Source organism: Ornithorhynchus anatinus, chromosome 19 (assembly GCF_004115215.2).
Source record: "Ornithorhynchus anatinus isolate Pmale09 chromosome 19, mOrnAna1.pri.v4, whole genome shotgun sequence".
NCBI lineage: Eukaryota > Metazoa > Chordata > Mammalia > Monotremata > Ornithorhynchidae > Ornithorhynchus > Ornithorhynchus anatinus.
The window spans coordinates 7,135,199-7,142,768 of NC_041746.1; the positions used below are offsets into that span (position 1 = coordinate 7,135,199).

At 44.1% G+C, this 7,570-nt stretch overlaps 2 non-coding genes across 2 annotated transcripts; one reads left to right on the plus strand and one right to left on the minus strand.

Moving 5' to 3' along the window:
* The first annotated feature begins 294 nt into the window (after positions 1-294).
* TRNAG-GCC lies at positions 295-365 on the plus strand. Its single transcript has one exon. It is a non-coding gene; the product is annotated as a tRNA-Gly (tRNA).
* A 311-nt stretch (positions 366-676) lies between these two features.
* TRNAA-CGC lies at positions 677-748 on the minus strand. The gene has a single exon. It is a non-coding gene; the product is annotated as a tRNA-Ala (tRNA).
* Positions 749-7,570: the final 6,822 nt, after the last annotated feature.

A 7,570-nucleotide genomic window follows, 5' to 3' on the forward strand; every position in this document is an offset into this window, starting at 1 on the left:
AAGGGGGGAACCCAATACGTGCCGAGCACTGTACTAAGTGCTGAGGTGGAAACAAGATAATCGGATCTTGTGTCTTATTTTCTTTTTGTTTAAATTGTTTCTCGTTTTAGACTTCTACTATTCTGTTTTACTAAAAGCCAGAGGTTAAAAAAAGTAATGCCCCTTAAAAACCCTATATTTAGGTTTCTGTCAGTTAATTTTTGATTTGTAACTGAAATCTAGAATTAAAGTAGCACACCATACTAATTAGCCTTTTGACTATTGATAAATATTTGGAAAGCATTTTCTCTTTGAGCATTGGTGGTTCAGTGGTAGAATTCTCGCCTGCCACGCGGGAGGCCCGGGTTCGATTCCCGGCCAATGCAACGTGGTTTTTTTTTCCTTCGGAATTAAACGTATACAAAAGCAGCGTTCACTATATAACCTAATTATTTTGCAGACCGTTGCATTACATAGCAAAGTACGAATGACTGATGACGTTTTGACCAATTAGCCAGGGTCCGCAAATGGAAGGACCCGTATCATTTCGGAGCGACCCGCCCAGCGCCTTATTCCTTTTCACTTTTAAAAGGAAGCGTTCGCCTGCTCTGGATCTCCGACGCAATGGCTGAGAAGCACAAGGGTCCGGGGAAGGAAAAAAAAAATAATGCTAAGTGCAGTAAAACATCAGCTCTTCTGGAGATGCCGGGGATTGAACCCGGGACCTCACACATGCGAAGCGCGCGCTCTACCACTGAGCTACATCCCCCAGCTGTCGATGGAGCCTCCCGTTGGCCTAGTCATTGACTGGCCCAACCGCTTCGGCCCTCTGCAGCTCAACGAGAGTTACTGCAAACTTAGCACCCAATCTTTCATTTTCTATACATTCACAGATATTTTCACCCCTCCTGTATTTCCCCATAATATCTTCCCCGAGGGACCTGCTGCTGCAACTGGAGCCTTTTTTCTGGAGCCCACCCCAACGATGGGCGTTGGAAGGGAAGCTGGAGCTATGCAACTCTCTCCTTTCTTTACCTGCCAGATGGGTTCCCCCCACGAGATGGGCCTCAGTTTCCCTGAAGGTGCTGCGGAGGCTGCTTCAGACCCAGCTGGAGCTGGAGCAAGTCGTGAGGAAGCTGCTGGATTTTGTTTGGTTTTTGGAGAGGGTGAGCTAATGATGATGGTGTTTGTTAAGCGCTTACTAAATTAAAAATTGTGGTATTTGTTAAGCGCTTACTATGTGCAAAGCACTGTTCTAAGCGCTGAGGGATACAAGGTGATCAGGTTGTCCCACGTGGGGCTCACAGTTTTTTAATACCCATTTGACAGAGGAGGTAACTGAGGCACAGAGAAGTTAAGTGACTTGCCTAAGGTCACACAGCTGACTAGCGGCAGAGCCTGGATTAGAATCCATGACCTCTGGCTCCCAAGCCCCCGCTCTTTCCACTGAGCCACGTACTATGTGCCAAGCACTGTCCTACGCTAATGGAAAGGCCGACCAGCCAGAGTTCAGACTGGGGAGAGGGGCGTTTGTGTTTCTTTTTTCTTAGGACAGGTACTGGGTTTGATCTGCTTATATTCTATCCACTAATCGATCAGTAGTATAAACGCTAAAAAAACCCCACTGAACCAACTGCTTGGAAGAGTACAGTACAACAGGGTTGGTTGGTGGGCACAGTGATCAGCTGTTTATCTCATCCACCCTGCTTCCCTCAGACCCCCTTGGGGGTGGAACTGGAAGGCCAGCTACCTCCCACCCTTCTTCACCGAGTTCCATGTGACTACCCCCAGATTTGTGCCTCCCCAGATGACTGCTTGCTCCCCTATACTGTGCATAGTCCTCTGCTAAAATAGTGCACTTGTCAGCTTGCCTGGAGTACAGTGGGAGATGCTATGCACCTCTAATAATAATAATGGTATTTGTTAAGCGCTTACTATGTTTCAAGCACTGTACTAAGCGCTGGGGTAGATGCAAAGTTATCAGATTGTCCCACGTGGAGCTCATAGTCTTAATCCCCATTTTATAGTTGAGGGAACTGAGGTAGAGTAGTTAAGTGACTTGCCCACAGTCACACAACTGCAAATGGCAGAGTCGGGATTAGAACCATTATCAGAGACTGGCCACCATTCCTCCCTCACCCAATGTAGATAATAATAATAATAATTGTGGTATTTGTTAAGCACTTAATGTGTGCCAGGCACTGTACTGGGGTGGTTACAGTCAAATTGGGTCGAACAGAGTCCCTGTCCCATGTGGGGCTCACAGTCTCAATCCCCATTTTACAGATGAGGTCACTGAGGCACAGAGAAGTGAAGTGACCTGCCCAAGGTCACACAGCAGATAAGTGGCAGAGCTGGGATTAGAACCCAAGTGCTTCTGACTCCCAGGCCCATGCTCTATCCTCTAGGCCTAGCCCAGGTCTGGGCTCCGTCCATTAGGATGTGCTGCTCCTCCTTTTCTCCTGAAAACCCCTGTTTATGGTCAGGGAACATGTCTACCAACTCTATTGAACTGCACTCTCCCAAGTGCTGAGTTCAGGCCCTGTAAATTCCATTGATTGATTGATTAATCTATTGTTCCCAAGCCTCCCATCAGACTCCTGCCAGTCTCCCCCGTCATCCTTCAAACCTGCTTGAGTTTGCTTCACCCACCAACAATTGTCTCTCAAACCAGCGCCCCAGGTGTGGGCACAGAGTTCCCACTCATGGTCAGGAAATGCCTGCTTTCTTTCCACTTGCCCACTCTGCCTAGAACAGGGGGAAGATGGAACATTCAGGAAGAAATCTTTCCTAAACTGCCCAAATAAGGATGACGCCAGTTATCGAGGAAATGTCCCATTCTACAAGGACTGTTTAAAGGCTCACAGATATTAGAGAACACGTAGCTCAATACCTCCAAAAGTGTGATGTGATGAGCCTCTTTTGGTTGTTAATGCCTACCAAATGACAGTCTCTGGGAAGTTTGACAGCACTAAATATGTCAGTAGCTTTTGTTGCACCCCAAAAAAAGAAATTGTTCTTCCAAGGCTCTCTTCACACAATGGCAAATTGACTGGCAGAAAATGTTTTCTGTTCCCTTCTGGTATATCTGCCAAGATTGTAAATGAGCAGATTTGTTAAAAGCCTGGAACCTGAAATGGGTCATTTTGTTTTGAGATTTCATCAGGAAAACCCATTTGCTAAGATTTCAAGTTCTGATTTAAAAGGTCACAATAAATGTTCTGAAAAGTGTTAACTTTCTGATTGCCTGTGCCTCTCTGACACTCAGAAAATGCTATGAACTTTTGAATGATATTGATTCAGTTATTTATGCTGGTAGAATCAAGGAAATGTGCTCAAATGATGGGTAGCTTGTCTCGAACCTAATAAGCTTTCTTCTAGAAGTCACCATCAATATCCAGACCTTACTGATCAGAAATGGTTAACAAAATTGATGTGTATGATACATATCACATAAATGATCTGAGTATCAAGGTAAAAGTGGCACAAAGCTGTATTTCCTCTTTATGACCGGAGGAAAGTATTTTGGGTTAAACAGTTGGCCTTCAGATTAGATACGAAACATCTACCTCCTGGGGAAGTTCTGTCTGATAAGCATCAATATAGCATCAGAAATCTATAGGCCATAATATGATATAGGTAGTAGAAGAGTCTATAAATATTGCTAATATGTTCGTGGCAAAGATCCCATATTTTCACTTCATGGGCACTATGACAACGTTTCAGAAAGTGACACAGTGTGAGTGATTTCAGTGGATTAACATATAAGCATTTGAATTGGATTTGCTTGATTTTTTTTCCCCCAAAACTCTGGAATCTGAGTATCAAAGTTCAAGTCACTGTGAGTTGAGCTAGGAAATGAGAGATTTGCAATCTTGGGAGCAGCCATGGTGGCTTAGTGGAAAGAGCATGGGACTGGGAGACAGAGGACCTGAGGTCTAATTCTGGCTCTGCCACTGCCAGCTGTGTGACCTTGGGCAAGTCACTTAATTTATCTGTATTTCCATTTCCTTATCTGTAAAATGGGGATTCAATGCCTGATTTCCCTCCTACTTAGGCTGTGACCCCCATGTGGGAGAGGGATTGTGTCTGACCTGATTTACTTGTATCTATCCCAATGCTTAGAATAGTGTTTGACACATAGTAAGCACTTAACAAATACAATAATAGTAATTATTATTATTGCTCTGGACTTACTGAGCTTCCCTTCCTACCAAAGATGACACTATGGAAAAAAAATAGCTTTGGCCTGTTGTCTGGCTCTGGATATACTTAATGACTGGAAGAAGTCATAAATTCATAAATTACCCAACACATGCCCTGTCTGACCACCAGCATGCAGGTGCCTGTTTTCATTGCTGCCAAACAGAAACTTGGAGGTCCAAAGTAGTGCCAGAAAATGCGGAACTTCATCTGGTCACCACCTCCCCACCTTGCTCTTCCTCCTGCCTCCTTTTCCCCATCTACTTTTTATTAAAAGATTTCAATATGTGAAGAATAGATTGATTGGCTCCTTGGTCACCATCCCAAATCTTTGCCTTTCCACCTGATCTTTCAGCCACCCATCAAAAAAGGACTGACTCTAGCTATGCAGAATTAGAAATGTTAAAATTTCTGTTAAAAACGAAACTAGTAACCTCATCAGAAAATTCAATAATAATTTTTGCTGTATTAGTTAAGCACTTATGATGTGTCCAGCACTGTTCTAAGCACTGGGACAGAGACAAATTAATCAGGTTAACTGTCACTGCCAGAAGCCTCCCCTGTGAAAGGCCTCTGCTGAAATGAGAATTTTGACTGTCACAGAGCAGTGCTAGTTTTCAGATAAAATGAGTGTTAAGAGAACTGAAATGATAACTAAGAAGGAGGAAAGTGCCCATGAGGGGATCTACCTTTTGCAATCAAGTTTATATTTGCAAGTAAATTCTGTAAGATCAACTTGATCTTGCAGAAACTGATCTGGCTGCCAATAGGACAGGAGGAGGAGCAGGTGAGGGAGACAAAACATCACTCATCAAACCATTCCTGACCTGCCTGGGTTTATTCATTTTATCTGTCAGTCATTTACTGAACCCCCACTGTGTATTGGGAACTGTATAGGAGTTGCAAGGGACAAACAAGACAAAGTCCATGGCCTAAAGGAGCTTTCAATCTAATGGACCAACACACTAGATAGGAAGCAGCGTGGCTTGGTGGAAAGAGCCCGGGCTTGGAAGTCAGAGGTCATGGGTTCTAATGCCACTTGTTTGCTGCATGACCTTGGGCAAGTCACTTCACTTCTCTGGGCCTCAGTTACCTCATCTGTAAAATGGGGATTGAATCTGTGAGCCCTATGTGGGACAGGGACTATGTCCAACCTAATATGTTATATCTACCCCAGTGCTTAGTACAGTACTTAGCACATAGTAAGCGTTTAACAAATACCACAATTATTATTTTTATTAGTATTAAGAGAAAGAAGACTAGTAGAAATAGCATTTATTGTGGGCCTATTGAGTGCAGTGTACAATGTCAGGTGCATGTACCAAACAAGAAACTGACACATTCACTCTAGCTGGGGAGGCAGACATAAAAGTGCTTATCAACAAAGTAATCAAAATAATTATCTATGCTTTTTCAATTGCACATTCAATTATTTAGGTGCTGAGGATGGGTTAAAAGTAGGTGCGTAAGTGCTAGAGATGGCTAATGGGTTTAAATGATTCAGAATGTTGTGAACTGTGACTGTATAGATCTATAAATAAAAAGTGTCGCCTTGGTATCTCCACTGGTTCTCACACCAATTGCAAGATGTGAGCAGGGGGTGGGCGGGATCTGCTCAAGCTTGGGCTGGCACGAATGGATGGACTGGATCGTTAGACCGGCTTGCAGAAGTTTTGGGGCGGCAGGTCCTTTAGAAGGAAGGAGCTTGTATTTTCCTCCAAAGGGAAAGAAAATAAACGATTAAGGAGAGGACCCAATCTTACTGTGCAGAAATGGACTATAGTTTTCAGTGGGGCTGTTTAAAATCTCCTTCTACAGCCTTTGCCTCCCTTCATCCTGCTTGGCAGAGAGATCAAATAGATGGAGAAGTGGCTGAGGAGGAGGAGATTTTGGTTCTAGTTCTGGCTCTGCTATTCTTCTGCCACATGTTCTTGATCAAGGCACTTCACCTCTCCAGTTTCAGTTTCTCCATCTGTATAAATGGAATTCCTCATGCCTCCTCTCTCTCACATAGGATAAATGAAATAGTGTGCTTGAGAGTGCTGGAGTTCTTTGGAAGAAAGCTACCATGCAAATTCATCCCAGACATTTTCGCGCCTTCATTTTTTGCCTTCCCTCACTGCTTTCTCACCTCCAGCTCTCTCCTTCTAGAACATCGTTTGCCTGTTGGCTCGTTGTGGCTTCATTTTTCACCTGTTCTTCCCCTCTCCCTGTTAGAGCAACCTTGGGCCAGACCACAGCTGCTGGCTCTCAACTGAATTCTCCTGTCTGCCATTTGAAAAAGGTCACGAAATCAGCTTGGTTTTTTAACAGTGCTGATGTGACTTGACTCCCTAGTTAGCTCATAAAAGGCAGGTTTACAATGAGCTCTTTTTGCTGCAATTCAGCATGATGAAGCTGGAAGATGGGAGGTTGAGCCCTGGCCATGGGGGCAAGTGTCGCCTGGAAGAATCTTCCTGATTGGCAGCTGGTCCCTGGGGTCCCTGTGCTCCCCATAGGGCCCACCTCAGGAGGTAAGCGAGCAAAGCAGTTGCCTCCGGACAAACTGCTAGGGGGTAGTTGCAGGGCAGTGATGGTTAAAAAAAATGTGAATGTCTTCAGCTCAAGCCAAGAACTCGTGAGAAGCAGGACTTGGAGGCCTGGATTCTAATCTCAGTTTCTCTGCTGGCTGCTGCAAGTCAGTTCCCCTCTAGACTGTAAGTTCCTTTTGAGCAGGGACCATGTCTACCAAATCTGTTACATTGTACTTTCCCAAGCACTTAGTACAGTGCTTTGCACACAGTAAATGCTCAGTAAGTACAGTTGATTGAGACCTTGGTAAGTCACTCTACTTTTGCCTTGTCTGCACTGGAATATTGCATGCAGTTTTGACAGCTGCATGGGGGGAGGGGGTTAGCTAGTAGAATTGTAAAAGATACAGACTCCATGGTGATCAAGGAGGCAGATTGAAACGATTATGCCCCTTTAAACTGCACAGATGAAGGCTGAGAAAGGACTGGTACCCTTATGTGATTAGTTATTTCATATACCTGAATGTGCCCCTTGGGGAAAACTGAATGTGCCCCCTGGGGAAAAGTCTAATGGAAATCTCAACATTAGGTGATACTTTACTTCTTACATGGTGGGCATTCTTCAGGCCAAATATTAAGTTCTTCCTAATGATTTGAATGGGAAAAAACAGAATTGTAGGATGATCTGTATAGCATGATGAGAGCTTTACACTTGGCAAGACATTCATGGATTTTTGGATACCATTCTGGTAGGGCCATTCATTAGGTTTTTGATTTTGGTTGATTGTCCTGAGACTCTTCGGCCTTGGTACCTTGGGGAACTCACAGATTTAAGTTGGACAGAGTCATTTGAAGTATTGCAGGGAGTGCAAATAGAT